Raw genomic sequence first — 16,941 nt, forward strand, 5'->3', positions numbered from 1 at the left:
GTAAATCTTGACCCTATCCAGAGGGCAGAAAATAGATTTATCAGATCTCTGCTCTCTGTTCCGCAGTCAACCCCAACCTATTCTATCCACAAAGAGGTGGGCCTACCCTATCTGTCAGACATACTTAGCCTAGCCCCTCTGACACTGTGGTTGAAAATGTGGCTTAACGAAGACCTCCCTTTAAACCACAGAATCCTACATGATGTCCTAGCGCTAGATAAACATAGTAGTATTCCTTGGCTGGCGTACATAGCCAAATCCTTTCTAGATCTGGGTCGCCCTGAACTTTTTTCATCACCAGAGAAAATCAAGGCCCAGGACATAGACTTTATAAAAAAGTCTTTTAAGGCAAGGAAGGAAGAACGCCGCGAGGCTCACGAATTGCTGAAACCAGCAGTAAGGGCTCACAGCCTCCTGGTCAGCACATCCTCGCCCACACCTTACCTTAGTTTCGTTACTTTCCCTTACCATAGGTTTTTATTAACCAAGCTTAGATTTAACCTGTTACATCTTTGTCTAGGCTCTTTTACGAGCTGGCAGAAACCAGAATTAGCTCCCCCCTGTCGCTGCGATCATTTTTCAGTGCAGGACACAATGCATTTTGTTATGTTTTGTAGTTTTTATCACGAGCAGAGGAAAAAATATCTGTTGCCTATCCTAAAAGAAGCGGGCTTTATACAAGTGCGCCCGGCACTGCTCTTTTTACAACTTTTGTCAGACCCCCGTATCTCTTTCTGCACTGCTAATTTTTTGGTGGCCGCAGCAAGGGCGAAAGCTGCCGGCCTAATCTCGCCTTAAATGTATCTGTTTTAAATGTTTCCTTTTTGACATGAAATGTAAATATTTTATATATGTAGATAGCTTTTCTTAATGTGTAGCCTGTCTGCTGCTTTTAAATTCAATTATGGAATGTATTTTCTGTGATGTTTTTGTGTTTGTTTCTTTGTATGACTTGTAAAAGTCGAATAAAGATATTCTGACTGACTGACTGAGTCCCTAAGCAGAAGCAGCCAAGTCCTAGGGCTGATCTCCAGAGCCCACAAAGTACATACACATATAGGTATATACTAAAGTATATATAATAAAGTATATACTAAAGTATATACAAGAGGTCTCGAATGCTCGACCTAAAAAGGTTTGTGGCCTGCACTGTCGGTCTATCTGAGGGCATAGCAGCAGTACTTAAACATAAACAACAAGCATTTGGCAGTTTATCTCCCACAACTATAGAAAGCTTATTGGCAGGACATCAGTGCAGTTCATGAGGTGCAAAGGGGTGGGGAGGTGCTGCTGGCCTGACAACAAGCACTGTGGAGAAAAAACCCTCTTTTTAGGACACTGGGAAACATTTACAAATTGAATTAGGGAATCATTTTACAAAGTCATATGTGCTAATTTTTTTCTGCTGTAAAAATAGAAGTAATGGTGCTACTTAAGTGAATATAACTCATTAGACTTCTTTCTATTGAGTTGTGAGATAGGAAGGAAGCTCTGTAAATGGATTCTATAGTTAAGCCGTACATTCAGATTACGGAATGTTGGTGATTTATTACCCGTTGTACTATACTACCTATATAGAGGAAGGAACTGCGGGAATCTACTCCTGAATCAATACGTACAGGGTGCGGTGTTGTGGGCACTTGGGCCACATGCTGCAGAATAAGGCACCAGACACAGTGGTATATGGTACTGGTAACTGACCCAGAGCACGTGCGCCTGCCCCCCTTTATTAGCAGGGTCACCTGACCGGTGACGCCTGTGATAAGTAGGTGCAAAGTGCATTACATCACACTCCACAACACTTCAGCAGGACACTACATCCCTCCCAAACTTTATTGGAAAAGAACCAAACAATAGTCCAACCTATGGAAAAATAACCAATAAACACATAGCACTATTGAGTCTCTTCAAGCCATCTGGTGGGCAGTACTGGATCTCTAGATGGCATGGCAAGAAGTTTTTAGTCCACCTCGGCGACGTTGTTCGCACCTGCCTTTTCTCATGGTGTGGAAACTATTTACACAGTGCTTTCGGGGTGCATCTGGAGCACTGGTGGAGTCTACTTCAAAGATCTTCTTGAAGGCACTCAGGCTCTAGGCGACCACATACCTGCAAAGACTGAGGATGGCCTTGGTGGAGGAGGGCCTTCCTTGAAGGCGATGATGCTTCCCAGTGCCTGCTGGTAGAGCAGCTTTAGACTTGCCTCTCCTGCCTGGTCTCCCCTCTCATAGGTGTCTCCTTGAGGTCCTTTCTGTCAACCTGCCACAGGGGAAATGTGGACTGGGTGAGGCCTCTCGTAGCCCACACAAATGTGTCGCTGAGGAACTGCCAGCAGGACCACAGCCAAGTCACTACTGTAGCCACAAAGGGTTGTTTCTCAGGGTCTGTGTGCTCAGGCTATTGGGACTCATCAGATAGTGCTTGGGTGATCAGTCTCAGTCCGTGACCTCCATGCTTCCCGGTGCCTGTCTTGGAGCCACTGCAGACACATCTCTCGTGTCGGGATTCCCCTCTCACCAGAATTCCCTTGATGATCTTGCCCCTGGATTGCCATTTGACTGCGTGGGCTGAGTGGGATCTTGTAGGCAGCGCTGAGACGTTGCTGCGGAACTCCCAACAGGCCCATGGCCAATCCTTGTACAATCTCAAGGGTGTATTATCCAATGGTCGAGTATGCTCTGTTTGTCAGGCATCAGGTTCATGGGGTCACACAGAAGGTTTCTGTGTGGCTAGCCTCCCATGGCGCCAGGAGTGTCTGGTTGGTCTTTGGATGCTTCAGTCACATGGATCCACTCTGGTGGTGCAATGCTCCTTAGATGTTTCTGGTGATGCACCCGGGAAATGAGGACAATTACCTTCTTACATTTGAGTGACAGGTGGCAATATTGTGCTTGAAATTATATCTTGGAGTGAGGAGGACCGGAGGGACTTTGTGGCCTATTGAGGTTATCTTTGGTAGGTGTACTTGCTAGTTGGGATGCCGTCAATGTCAAGAAGCCAGTGACAGGTGATTGGACGGTTGCACTGTGAAGCGTGGAGCCAGGACGCAGATGGCGCTTGCTGGTGGCTTACAGTTGGTACTCCTGCGAAAATGTCTTCAGTGATGTCTCTTCACCCCGTGACTGGCTTGTGTTGATGGATGCCATCTCCTGTAGTGGCACAAGTCCTCTGTCTTGTTGCTCTTCTCCCTTTTCTCTTGCACAGCTGTGGTGGTTGTTCACCCTGTGGCATCGTGCCACTCTCATCTCCTCCTTTGCGATGTGGCGTCATGCCGCACTCTTCCTTACTTCTGACTAGGTTCCTCACTCTGAGGTGGCACCCTGCCACATGTCTCATGTTCGTGCTATATGAACATCTCGCTGGTCGTGTTCGGTACTTAGGACTGTGCCTTTTCTTTGCTGTGGACCTGTAAATAAGTCTGTCCTGTTAGTAGGACTTGCTTCTACTTCTCATGGACCTCTCACAGTCTCCATCCCCTCCTTATGTTTTTTTGCAGTGCTCCTATACCAGGTTGGCGGGTCACCTTCTTCCCTCCTATCTCCAATTCAGGCGTGCTTGGCAGGGTTGGTCACTTCGCTAGACGTGCATAATGCTGGTCCAACAGTGGCCATTCTGCGTTCTAGCCGGCTGTCTGGCACGGCCTCTTCCTGTTCTGAACTGCTTCTTCTCTTCTGAGAGGTCTCTCTCTCCTGGGCTCCTGCCATGGTATCAGACTTCGCTTTCTCGGTTCTCCTCCATGGGTGCCCTCTTCTGGTGCTTAGCTGCCTGTTTTCTAGCTTGCAGTTGTGTCCGTTCTCCACTGGGAGCATGTGGTGCAATTTCCTTGCTTGAGGTGGTGTCAAACAGCCGCTGGGTGTTGCATACGCTGTGCACATCTTTCTTATGCTTTTTGTGTGGCCTGCTTGGGGCTTGGCTGTTTTTGGTTCTTGAAGTCTGTTCCTGAATGCCCTCGCCAGGCATCTTATGCTTGTGCTTCATGGTTGCAGTGGTAGCCAACAACAGCTAGGGAGCACACTGAAATTCCCTTTCCAGTCCCTGCTATTTCTTGGTGCAGTGTTGGCTATCCACCTTACAGCTAGCTCTCTGCTTGCTTTCCGACGTAGACAGTGGGGCTGTAGTTCTCAGCTCGGCTGGCTCAGTAGCAATACTTTTGTGAGAGGTAAGAAGCCTCCTCTGTCTAGGTAGGGCAAACAGTCTATGTTCCTCCCTGCAATAATAAGAGTTGGCAACTAGGGGTCATGCTATGCTCTCTACTCTCCTCTCAGCTTTTCCTCACTAGTTCAGCCAGTTTCAGCCATCTGTGCTTTGTGTGAGTCCCTTTTACTGTGGTGACTGCCTGGGTAGAGGTTGCAGGGCACATAAGGCTGTATTTATGCTAGGCAGCCGGTCTGTAACTATGCTAGCCTGTGGCGCATTTTTACCCAAATTTCTATGCCCAGTTGCGGTGCATCGAGTGACCGGCAGGTGGCACTGCATCCCCCACTTCAGTAAAGCAGTAGTAGCTTCCTGATGAGGCTCAGACAGGCACCGAGTAGGAAGGTGCTGGGGATGCAGGGGTAACAAATGCAAAAACAACAATTGAGGAACAAAATGTAGAACAATGTCATACATTCACCCCAGTACAGAGATCTGGGCCTAAATCCATCGGTGTTGTGCTCACCATGCCATTCCAGTTTAAGCCCATCCATATGTAAATCAGTCTTGACCCTGTGCTCCATGAGAACAGTCCAGCCCGAACTGCCAAGCCAGGTCCTCCCTGGACTGGAAACAAGCATCCTAGGACCGGTTTCGGGCTTTCAGCCCTCATCAGCCAGGATAGCTTGATTGCAGTGACATGGAGAGCACGGGACTCACGTCTGAGCATACCCGTCCCATTCGGGCTGACAAATGCAAAAACGACAGTTGAGGAACAGAATGCAGAACAATGTCATACATTCACCCCAGTACAGAGGTCTGGGCCTAAATCCATTGTTTTTTTGCTCACCATGCCATTCCAGTTTGAACCCAGTCATATGCAAATCAGTCTTGACCCTGAGCCCCATGGGAACAGTCCAGCCCGAACTGCCAAGCTAGGTCCTCCCTCGACTTGAAACAAGCATCCTAGGACCGGTTTCAGGCTTTCAGCCTTCATCAGCCAGGATAGCTTGATTCTAGTGGCATGGAGAGCACGGGACTCACGTCTGAGCATACCCGTCCCACTTGGGGTGACAAATGCAAAAACAAGAGTTGATGAACAGAATGCAGAACAATGTGATACATTCTCCCAAATACAGAGATCTGGGCCTAAATCCATCGTTTTTTTGCTCACCGTGCCATTCCAGTTTGAACCCAGTCATATGCAAATCAGTCTTGACATGTGCCCCATGGGAACAGTCCAGCCCGACCTGTCAAGCCAGGTCCCACCAGGACTGGAAACAAGCATCCTAGGACCGGTTTCTTGCTTTCAGCCCTCACCAGCCAGGAAAGCTTGATTCCAGTGGCATGGAGAGCATGGGACTCACTGGCATGGAGAGCACCGGACTCATGTATGAGCATACCCGTCCCACTTGGGGTGACAAATGCAAAAACAACAGTTGATGAACAGAATGCAGAACAATGTCATACATTCACCACAGTACAGAGATCTGGGCCTAAATCCATTGTTTTTTTGCTCACCATGCCATTCCAGTTTGGACCCAGCCATATGCAAATCAGTCTTGACTCTGTGGCCCATGGGAACAGTCCAGCCCGAACTGCAAAGCCAGGTCATCCCTGGACTGGAAACAAGCATCCTAGGACTAATTTTGGCTTTCAGCCCTCATCAGCCAGGATAGCTTGATTCCAGTGGTATAGAGTGCACAGGACTCACGTCTGAGCATACCCATCCTACTCGGGGTGACAAATGCAAAAACAACAGTTGATGAATAGAATGCAGAAAAATTTCATACATTCACCCCAGTACTGAGATCCGGGCCTAAATCCATCATTTTTTTGCTCACCATGCCATTCCAGTTTGAACCCAGCCATATGCAAATCAGTCGTGACCCTGTGCCCTTGGAAACAGTCCAGCCCGAACTGCCAAGCCAGGTCCTCCCTGGACTGGAAACAAGCATGCTAGGACCGGTTTCGGGCTTTCAGCCCTCATCAGCCAGGATAGCTTGATTCCAGTGGCATGGAGAGCACGGGACTCAGGTCTGAGCATACCCGTCCCACTTGGGGTGACAATTGCAAAAACAACAGTTGATGAACAGAATGCAGAACACAGGGGTACACAGCGCCGGTGCTATAAGGCAGCTCATGCTATGCACACATGCCTTTCATGCCGTAACAGTAGACTTTTCTATCTGCCGGGAGGCTTTACTTTCCAGCAACGTGTGAGTCCCATCCGGGTCAGTTCATTCATGTGTCACTCACTTAGAAGAGTGCAGAGAACTGGGCCACAGTTTTGTGGGACTGTGGAACATCTCCTAGGCTGCTGCAGTCTTTACACCGGCTGCGAGCCTCAACAGTCACTGGAGATGCCGCATCAGTGTGCATGAAAATGGCTCTCTCTAGGGGCACCTCCCGCCAGCCAGGAGCAGCTCTTTTTGTTCTGGTACTCTTTTCACTGGGCCAGGTGATTGGCGCTGGTGTGGGCTGTCTTACATTTAGTGGGTGCTATACCTTGTATTGGCTGAAGTGCTGCACTTGCTCAGAGGCCTTCAGTTTGCTGGAATGTATTGTATGAGGCCACTAGCCATTATTTCTGCTGCTGATTGCATCGGACTGCTTTTCTCATGGTCTCTTTCATGGTCATAGTGCGGGCAGTACAGGCTGCCCTCTGGCGCTACAGATGCTTTGCTTGGCAGGCTGCAATAGTCCCTCCAGTGCTGCGGGCCGTGGCCTATCGTTTCAGGGGGAGGTGACACTCACTGTGGATGCAGTCGTGGATCCACTTTCCTCTCCCTTGCATGGCCTTAGCAAGCAGCCGGCAGGCTTCTCGATGGGCTGCTGCACTGCTCTTGACTTGGTGAAAGGCCAGTGGTGGTCCTTCTTTTTTCTTTTTTTCATTGCTTCTGCAGGTAGGTGAGGTGCTGCGGCTTAAGTGTGGGCCTCATGCCCAATCTTCCCAGCTTGTGAGCTTCACCAGGGTGTGTGTGTGATTCCCTGACGCCACGCTTTTACTCCAGCAATTTTTTTCCCACTGAGTCAGGCAGGCTGCTGCCCTGAAACGCCTCAGTACGGGAGCATTTCTGCTCAGCCTAGAACAGGGCCTACTCCCTCACATGGGGGTACCTCCACCACTGACCTGCTGTCGGCATGCTCCTCTGTGTCCTCCACGATGTTGCGGGCCGCTTCGTGCTCTTTTAGCTTGGGAGGGAGGGATGGGGGGAGCAGACCACAAACCAGCTTTTGTGTGTGAAAGGCCACTTTATTGAAACAGGTGCACATTAACAAATATAAAACCTTGGCCAAGGCCTTACAAAACTAAACCTCACTAATCAAAACACTTACTTAACCCCGTTGTTCGCCCCTAAAATGTTTCTCGAACACGCCCCCATCCGTACATTACAACATTACATTATTACAAATAATACAAATCAATTCATAAACCTATTACCTATAAACCCAAACCATCTGTTACACAACCTCCCCTGACTGCCCCTTTACAACTTTCGCTCACCGAACATATGTAACCACCCCAACAATTAACCTGCCCAACCTATCCCTGTTGATGACCCCACTTTGAAACTGAACAACAAAAACTCTGCCAACGCTGGCAAACTACCAATAACCCCCGCCAACCAGAAAGCCGGGGGAGGGGGAGAGAAAAACTACCCCCTCTTTATGTCCCCCCACCTCAAACCAAAAAACTCAAGCCTACAGGGAATGCTCCTGTACAGCCAAACACCTTGACAAAACCTCTCTTATTTCCAACAAATAAAGATCCATACCCATCCTGTATAAGTGGACCCCATCACCCCTGAAAAGCTCCACTGCCTCGAAACGAATGTCTCTGTGGGTCACTCTCCCAAAACCCAAACTCCTACAAAATCTGGAAATCTCCAGGTTCACTTTCTTAAGTGCTTAATCAATCGCTTCCTTTCAAATTCTATGCGGCACCAGCTCTGTCCACAATACATGACACCCCGACCACTGCTCTTTCAAAAGCGCCAAGTCCCTCTTCATCACCCTCAACAACACTACTCCTTTGACCCCACAAAGATCGTTCTCTTTTTAAAAAAAAAAAATTTTTTATTTGCAAGCTGATGAGGAAGAGATAACAAAATACATAAAATAGAATACAAAGTATAGGTAGCACGATCATAACAAAAGCTAATTTCAGTTTCCACTTGAGACACATTACAAAGCAATTCATTTTGTACATACATGAACAATGTCGGAGCCACGAAAAGAATATAAATCAATACATCAACAAAATAATTGTCCGCTGAAGGAAAAGAGAAAAGAGATATATACATCCCTTTTCTCCTTTTCTCCCCCTCTAAGCAGATACAGGGTCATCGATAAAGTCGACCCATATTTTCTCAAATTTTTTTAGTGAGCGAGCTCCTCTAAGATTAGCTAACCCGAATTCCATAGAACGAATTTCATTAACTAATGACCACCATTCCCAGATGTTAGGAGGTTTGGGACAAATCCATGCTCTGGCCAATGTAAGTTTAGCACAGGATATAAGAATCGTTATCAGGGCAGGTTGAGGTAGGGAAATAGGATATAAATCAAGTAGTACAGTTGATGCGGTAAGAGTGGGTAGAAATATCTTTTTGATTTTCAGAACTTTTATTATTTCCCCCCAAAAGTCCTTTAGCGTTGGACAGGAAAGCAGCATATGTTCTAAGTCTGCTGCATAAGCAAGGCATTTGGGACATTTGGTGCGGTCCCCTTGAATGTTATTTTGGGACCACTTTGAGATCTTTTCTGGTGTATAATATAGCATAAAAACTGTGCGAAACTGTTGTAGTCTTAAGCTAGATGAACGTACAGCATTGTTGAGCATATAATTTGCTTAGACGTTATGTTTAAACCAGTTTTACTGCTCCATTTTTTAGCTAATTTTGAGCAGTCATCAACTGTAACAGCACAGAAGTATTTGTATGCCTCGCTTATCACTGATTTGTTTTTAGTGGAGTATAGACAATTCCAAATATCAGAATCTAGGATATTAAGAAGCTGTTTCTTTCTGATTAAGTAATCGTGTATTTGTATGTATTTAAACCTCATGGTTTCTGTCAGATTGTAAAGAGTTTGTAGAGTGTGAAAGTCTAGGAACCCTTGTACGCCATATAGGTCCCCCAAAGTATTAATACCAAGCGTTGACCATCTGCGGGCCATTCCGTCGTTGAATATTTCCGGAAGACCAGGGTTCCCCCAAAGCTGTAGTTTCGGGTGGTAAAACGAGGTTTTGCAATAGACCAGAATGTTAGCCCATATCCTGATAATGTCTTTGGCGGTCTTGAATTTCACCCTTTTGTAGTAATTAGGGTCATTAGCTCGTAGTAAAAACATATTAGATTGAGATTTTAACATAAATACATGAAAAAAGAAGGTGTCTTCCCTATATAACAGAGATCGAAGGCGCCTGATAAATGAGGACCAAAAGTATAACTTAACATCTGGAAAGTTTAAGCCACCTTTGTCTGTGAAATTTTTAAGAAGCTTCAGCGATCTTCTGGCTTTTTTGTATCCCCAAATGAAACTACTAAAAATCCCGTCAAGCTGTTTAAAAAAGGAGTTGTTTAAAGCAAGTGGGATAGAGCGAAATAAGTATAAGAATTTAGGAAGTATCTTCATTTTAATGAGGTTGATTCTGCGGATTAAGTTCAGAGGAAGTCTATGCCACTTTTTTAATGTGGCGATGGTAGATTTAGTTAGTTCATTGTAATTAAGATTGTTTATTTCTCGTATTTTTGAAGTAATTTTTACACCTAAATAAGTAGCAGTCTTACATATCTCTGGGACATTTGCCGCTGGTGAATAATTAGCTATAATTTGTGTTTTATTTGAGTTTAGTTTGTAGCCAGATACTTTGCCAAATTTAAGAGCCTCTGTGTTAATTCCTTCTAGGGTCTGAATAATATCAGAAGAGTATATGGCAATGTCGTCAGCATATGCCGTGATTTTCAACACCTGTTCGCTAGACTTAAACGGTATAATTTTGGGTTGTGTTTGAAGGGAGTGTAAAAATGGTTCAAGTGAAAGAGCAAATAATAACGGTGATAGGGGGCAGCCTTGACGGGTGCCCCGCAATATCGGAAAATCTGTAGAAGTCAGTCCCTCATAGCTAATGCAGGCTGAGGGGTTATCATATAGCGCTTTTATCCACTTTAAGAAATATCCATTAAACCCCATTTTAGTCATAACACGCCATAAGTAGTCCCACCCCACTCGGTCAAAAGCCTTCTCGGCATCTAGTAATATCATACCGAGTGGGGTGAATCTCAGCCACGTCAAACGCTGTGATAGCCATATTGACGTGTGTGGTAGTGTCCCTCCCAGTAACAAACCCGTGTTGCTGAGGGTTAACCATTTTGGGCATAAGGGGAGCCAGCCTGGTAGCTAAGATTTTTGCAAATATTTTTGCGTCTGTGTTGATCAAGGAGATGGGTCTATATGACCCTCTTTCCTCTTTAGGTTTGCCTTTTTTAAGAAAAAATATTATCTTAGCTCTGTTTCAAGACTTGGGGGCCTTCCGGTCTCCCCAATCAGTTGCATTACCCGTAGTAATAGAGGTGCGAGTTCCTCTAAACAAATTTTATAAATCTCCAGGGGGATGGTGTCTTCTCCTGAAGCCTTTCCTGAGGGTAAAGCAACGATAGCTTGGCGTAGTTCTTGTCCAGTAATGTTTTCCGACAAAATATCTGTTTCTAATTGACTAAGTAGGGCTAAAGCTCATCTAGGTAATTCTGTATTATAATTTCGTTCGGCGTGGATTCTGGAGTATATAAGGTCTTATAAAAATCTACGAATTGTTCCAGTATGTCATAAGGTTGATCAATCAATCAATCAATCAATCAAGGCATTTGTATAGCGCGCTACTCACCCAGAGGGTCTCAAGGCGCTTGGGGGGGGGGGGGTCCGCTACTGTTCGAACAGCCAGGTCTTGAGCTGCTTCCTGAAGGAGAGGTAGTCCTGGGTGAGGCGAAGGTGGATGGGGAGGGAGTTCCATGTCTTGGCGTCCAGGTAGGAGAAGGACCTTCCTCCTGTGGTGGCTCTTCGGATGCGGGGGACGGCGGCGAGGGCGTGGTTGGTCGATCAAAGCTGGCGGGTCGGAGTGTAGAAGTTGAGTCGGTTGTTGAGGTATCCTGGGCCTTGGTTGTGCAGGGCTTTGTGTGCGTGGGTGAGGAGACGGAACGTGATTCTCTTGTTGATCGGGAGCCAGTGCAGGTCTCTCAGGTGTCCGGAGATGTGGCTGTGTCAGGGGATGTCCAGGATGAGTCTTGCTGAAGCGTTCTGGATCCGCTGGAGTCTCTTCTGGAGTTTGGCAGTGGTTCCGGCGTAGAGGGAGTTGCCGTAGTCCAGTCGGCTGGTGACGAGGGCCTGGGTGACCGTCTTCCTAGTCTCGGTGGGGATCCACCGGTAGATCTTGCGTAGCATGCGCAGGGTGTTGAAGCATGACGAGGAGACGGCGTTGACTTGTCTGGTCATGGAGAGGGAGGAGTCCAGGATGAAGCCCAGGTTTCGTGCGTGGTCCGTTGGTTTGGGTGCGCTGCCCAGGGCAGGGGGCCACCAGGAGTCGTCCCAGGTGGAGGGCGAAGATCCCAGGATAAGGACTTCCGTCTTGTCTGAGTTCAGTTTCAGGCGGCTGTTCATCATCCACTCTTGATCGTGTAGTAGATTGTCCGAACCCCGAATGTTAGCGATTATGGTACAAGCTCTATCCTCCGCTGCTTTATACGCCAAGATTTTCCTATTTTGTCTCCTCCCTCGTATTGTTCAATCTTATATTTGTGTATGTTAATACTGTTTTTATTAATAAGTTTTGCTTTTATTTCTGCTTTCAATTGACTTAATTTAAGGCCTATTTCTACCTCTATTGGCAGGTTTGACCGTAGTGCAGTAGACAACTGTGTTTCTTGAGCTGAGATACTAAATATCAGAGATTCGTTAAGTTTTTGGCGTTCAAAGTTTTGTCTGAGCACATACCCCTGTGTGAATCCCCGGACCCTTGCCTTACAGGCGTCCCAGACTATATTACAAGTGGCAGAATCTTGATTGATTTCTATAAAATCAATGATATGGGTTTTTAGCTGTGAGATATAAGCAAGATCAGTTATCAGATGTCTAGGAAAAGAAAATGGTCTGGGGCAAGTGTTTATATGTGAAGTGTCAAACGTCAGCATTATAGGATTATGGTCAGATGAGATTCGGGGGCAGACCTCCATTAGACAAGTGTTTAAAAAATTAGAGTTAGCGAAAGCGTGTCCAACCGGGAGCAGAGTTTATGAGGTGCGGAGTAATATCTGTAGCCTGGAGAGTTTGAGTGTAGATATCGCCATGCATCTTTAATATTATGAGTGCAGCATAGATCTAAAATTGAGGCTCTAGTTTTGCACATCCGTTGAAAACTCCCTGGCCTAGTAGTGTCTAATTGGTAATCCATGATGCAATTAAAATCCCCCATTATAATAAGTTCCCCATCCCAATCCAAGAGTTTTATATTCAAGTCATCAAAAATCTTAGGTTCATCTTGGTTCGAGGCATACACCGCACAAATGGTATATTTATGGTTTTCAATAATCATTTGAGCTATTACCCATCTACCATCTTTATCGTAAGCAGTTTGTAGAATTTCGGCTCTAAATCGTTTATCTTTGAGAATCGCAACCCCTCTTATTGATGCCCCAAGTGTAGTACAACTAACAATGTCATAGCCTAATTGACAGAATAGTTTTTTATCTTTGCCAGCTATGTGCGTTTCAGAAAGCAATATAAGATGAGGGTTGTGTAATCTTAGTTTTTCAGACACAAGGTGTCGCTTATTTTTGCTATTTAGCCCCGCAACATTCCAGGCAAGACATTTTATTTTATACATTTATGAACAAAACAACCAGCATAATAGTAAATCAAGTGGTATTTTCCGATTCTAAAGTCGTGCATAAGTGAATATTTACTTGTATTTTTGTCGTTTGAAGCAGTTCTCCCTCTCAGGTTGCAAACACATTTTTTCAGTTTTTTACCCCCCCACCCCGCGGAGAGTCGAAGAATCCCTCTATTCATCCCCCTGTCACCCGCCCACAACGGGAAGGGACCACCCTTCAGGTTCTGCTGCCGTTGGAGAGGCAGCTTCTGCAGCAGACTGCCTGAAGAGAATAGTCTATGAGTCGGTTTTTTAGTGTTCAGAATTTTGGCGCTCAACTTCTCACGGTAGAGTATTAATTTGTCCTGGTATCAATGTAGGTGCTTCTTGGCCAGAGGAGAACCTTAACCTCTGTGAAAAAGGGGGGCAGAGACCTCCCTTTTGTTCTATTTGGGCAAAGATCCAGAGCACACTATATATATCAATAGAATGTTTTCTTGTAAGAGTATTGTTTAACTAGGGATAGATCCAACCAAACGTGAATTTTTCAAAAAGTTTTATTCATCAGCAGTGTTCACCACTTGGGAATCACTGTACATGTCACTCAAGCCGACACGTGTTTCATCACAGCATGTGGCTGTGAATCTTCAGGGCTAGAAGAAAATAATAAAATCATAAAATCAATGCGATGTCACAAAAGTATGCAATTGCGTGTGACAGTGGGACACCCGTGGCGTGGAAACCAACACAGAAAGGAAGGGAATAAAAAAAATTTCACTGACTTCTTCTAATTAATCCTAATACATTTTTATTTTTTATTTTTACTCTCCTGAAGTGAGATAGCAATAATGTGTCGTGACAAACGGCGCAATTCGGGTATTTATAAGCTCCTAATACGTACATAGTTATCCTAGTCTACAAGTGCAAGTGTGCTGTGAGGTGAATCATAATATTTACGTTCATTCATTAAGTTCGTTAACTTCAATATATTGAGACATAAATTATGCTCGAGTATAGTAAACAACTTGGCCAATTAAGATATTGTTACCACAGAACATGGCGGTCCAGCAAGACTTAAAAAAAGAAGGAATGGTAAGTGACATAACCTTAATCGTTGGATTAACATCCTGTTGAATAAAAGTTATTATTGGGGAACTTTTAGGATCTGATATCATTTGGCTGGTTGCTAGTTGAATGTTGAATTATATAGGATCATCACTCGACATAAGTACCTGATACATTTTACAGTCTTAGCCTTACTTCTAGCTCAAAAACCTTTAGTCAGATTTAGGCTAATTCATTCATGTAGTAAATAACAATCTTCTTTCTACAATGCGATTTTGACTGCAACTACGTAGATTCTATCCCTTGAATATGAGACCCGAGACCCGTAGTCTCATGGTGAAAAATAATCAATCATGCAACATTATTAGCCATTGCATGCACAAACTCTTTGTAGAGTGTCCCCGGATATAACCATAGAGAAAAATACAATAATATCAACATCGTATACGGAGCCCAATAATTGTCAGTGCTAATCATTGAAATTATAATGATGTATGTTCACGAAATATCCCTTTGTTTACAAACCTAAACGGAGTGTAGTGCCTCAAAAATCATACAATAGAACAACATGCCGTGTCACCTAATGATACCTTTAATGGTAGCGTGAATCAAAAGTCAAGCAAAATTAATGATTTTCATACATATGTAAATAACAGCTGCGACGGGGAAAACACGATTAAGTAGTGTGGAAGTAGAAGGGGAAGTAATTACCTGATCTTAATGATCAAGGCGCGTGGTCTGTAAGTAGGTAAAAAAAGGGTGAAATAGTTTTAGAACTGACGTTTAAAAGGTGACACAAGGTTACATACGTGTGGTCACGTTTCTTGAGCAGTCATCAAATATTAAGCACGTAAACTCACCGGGGAACCGGTGATAATTCCAACCCGGTCCTTATCAGGTGGTTTTTAATTTTCGATATAGCGGCACCAGTCAGTCAGTCAGGTTGCCGAAACCAGTTCATTTGTTTGGGGAATTTGTTATATAGACAAATTCAGTGGAGCGGAGGCTGAAAATTAAAATTAAAAGTGGAATACGAGGCTTAGTAATGGGGCTCGTGTGAAGTGGTTACAATCCTAATGGGTTATGCCCGCGGTAAATATGCCCTCATTCTCACCCGTGTTGAGCCTGTATTCATGCCTCGATGGGCGTCTGTCTCCAAGTGCGGGAACACCGAAACCGGTTGTACCCGCCCCTTTTCAAGGGGGCTGATCTAAAAAACGCTAGAGTGCTCACAGTAGTTAAAGGGTGGCAAAAAAAGAAGAGTTACTTCACCGAAAACCGAATGCGGTTATACCGGCCACTTATTACGAAGAGATAATTTAAAGAGGTTGGACTGATCAGATAATTACATCTTTCAAACGCTAGACTGCTCAAAGTAGCTAAAGGGTGGCAAAAAAAAAAGAAGAGTTACTTAACCGAAAACCGAATGTGGTTATACAGGCCACTTAATACGGAGAGCTAATCTAAAGAGGTTAGACTGATCAGATAGTTACATGTGTCAAAAAGAAAGAGTTTATTGCGCCGAAAGGGGGCGCTTTGATTACGCTTCAGGAAATCAAGTCGTGTAAATTTTAAATTAATTCGCAGCCGCCTAATATTTATAAGTATAGCGTTTGGTGTGTGCGCAAGTTGTTGTATGAAAAAATGAAGAGTGTGTTGATCCAAGTTGATACATTTGGAACTTTAAACTCAGTATTACATGGGAACAGAAAATAGGCAGAAAATTGAGCACAAACTCCCTTAAAAAATGGGAGGAAAAGGATATGGAATCCTCAAACAGTTTGATAAACAATGTAGTTCCGATTGCTCTGGGCACAATAAATGTCCATAGTCATACCCTCAACATTGATCTAGACATGGATCTTAGCCTAGCCACCACAAATATTTTTATAATCTAGGAGTAAGACAGCTGGTAAGAAAAAATATATCCTTATTCTTAAAGATTCAGTTATGCATTTTCTAGGCATGGTTCAGATGCTAAGGATGGATTGTCATTATTGCAATTGTCCCTCAGGTGTCAGGACCCAAGAAAAAGTGCAGTTCATCATCAGTGTTCTGGCCTGTCCTGGTCGTATCTAGACGCATGATCCATAGAGCCTCTTGTCTTCTAAGGCGTAGTTCCCTGTTTCCTCCTCTCACCGTAGCCTGCACAACATCAATGCCATAGAAGGTGAAGGATTTGATATTTCCTTGTGAAGGACATGAAGCCATATGTATAGCCATGTGGTATCTCGGATCCTTAGTGGCATATGCTCTTGCGTGTTCTCTTATGCGTTCTCTGAGAGCCCTAATCGAACTCCCCAAATATCTGCTTTTACAGGCACATTCAATAATGTACACTGTAAATTTTGTGTCACAGTTGATATTTGTTTTGATTGTATGTAGTTTTGATCTGTGATCCGAAAATGATTTGATTCCATGATTTGCCCATCTGCACATTGAGCACATTCCGCATTTGAAAAAACCTTTTGATTTCTGGGTCAACCAATCGCATGTTCTTGTGCTTTTGGGCACAGTTGGACTTAGTCTGTTCTTTAAATTCCTTCCTCTGCGAAAGGTTATTTGTGGGTGGCTTCCTATTACGGTGGTCAAGGTTCTGTCCGCACTTAGAATCCCCCAATGTTTATGGAAACTTTTCCGTACCACAGGACTTAATTCGTTGTAATCTGTGATTAGTCTTACAGGTTGTTGTGTTTCAATTTTAGGGACTTGAGGTGTTAAGGTTGACTCTCTGCTTATCTTTTTGATTTTTTTGTCCGCTTTGGAAATGATCTGAGGTTTATAACCCCTCTTGGAAAACCTGGACTGCATATCCTTAATTGAGGTTTCAAATTCTTGTTCTTCGCTACAGTTCCTTCTGGCTCTCATGAATTCCC

This window comes from Lissotriton helveticus, chromosome 2_1 (genome assembly GCF_964261635.1).
Source record: "Lissotriton helveticus chromosome 2_1, aLisHel1.1, whole genome shotgun sequence".
In the NCBI taxonomy this organism is placed as follows: Eukaryota; Metazoa; Chordata; class Amphibia; order Caudata; family Salamandridae; genus Lissotriton; species Lissotriton helveticus.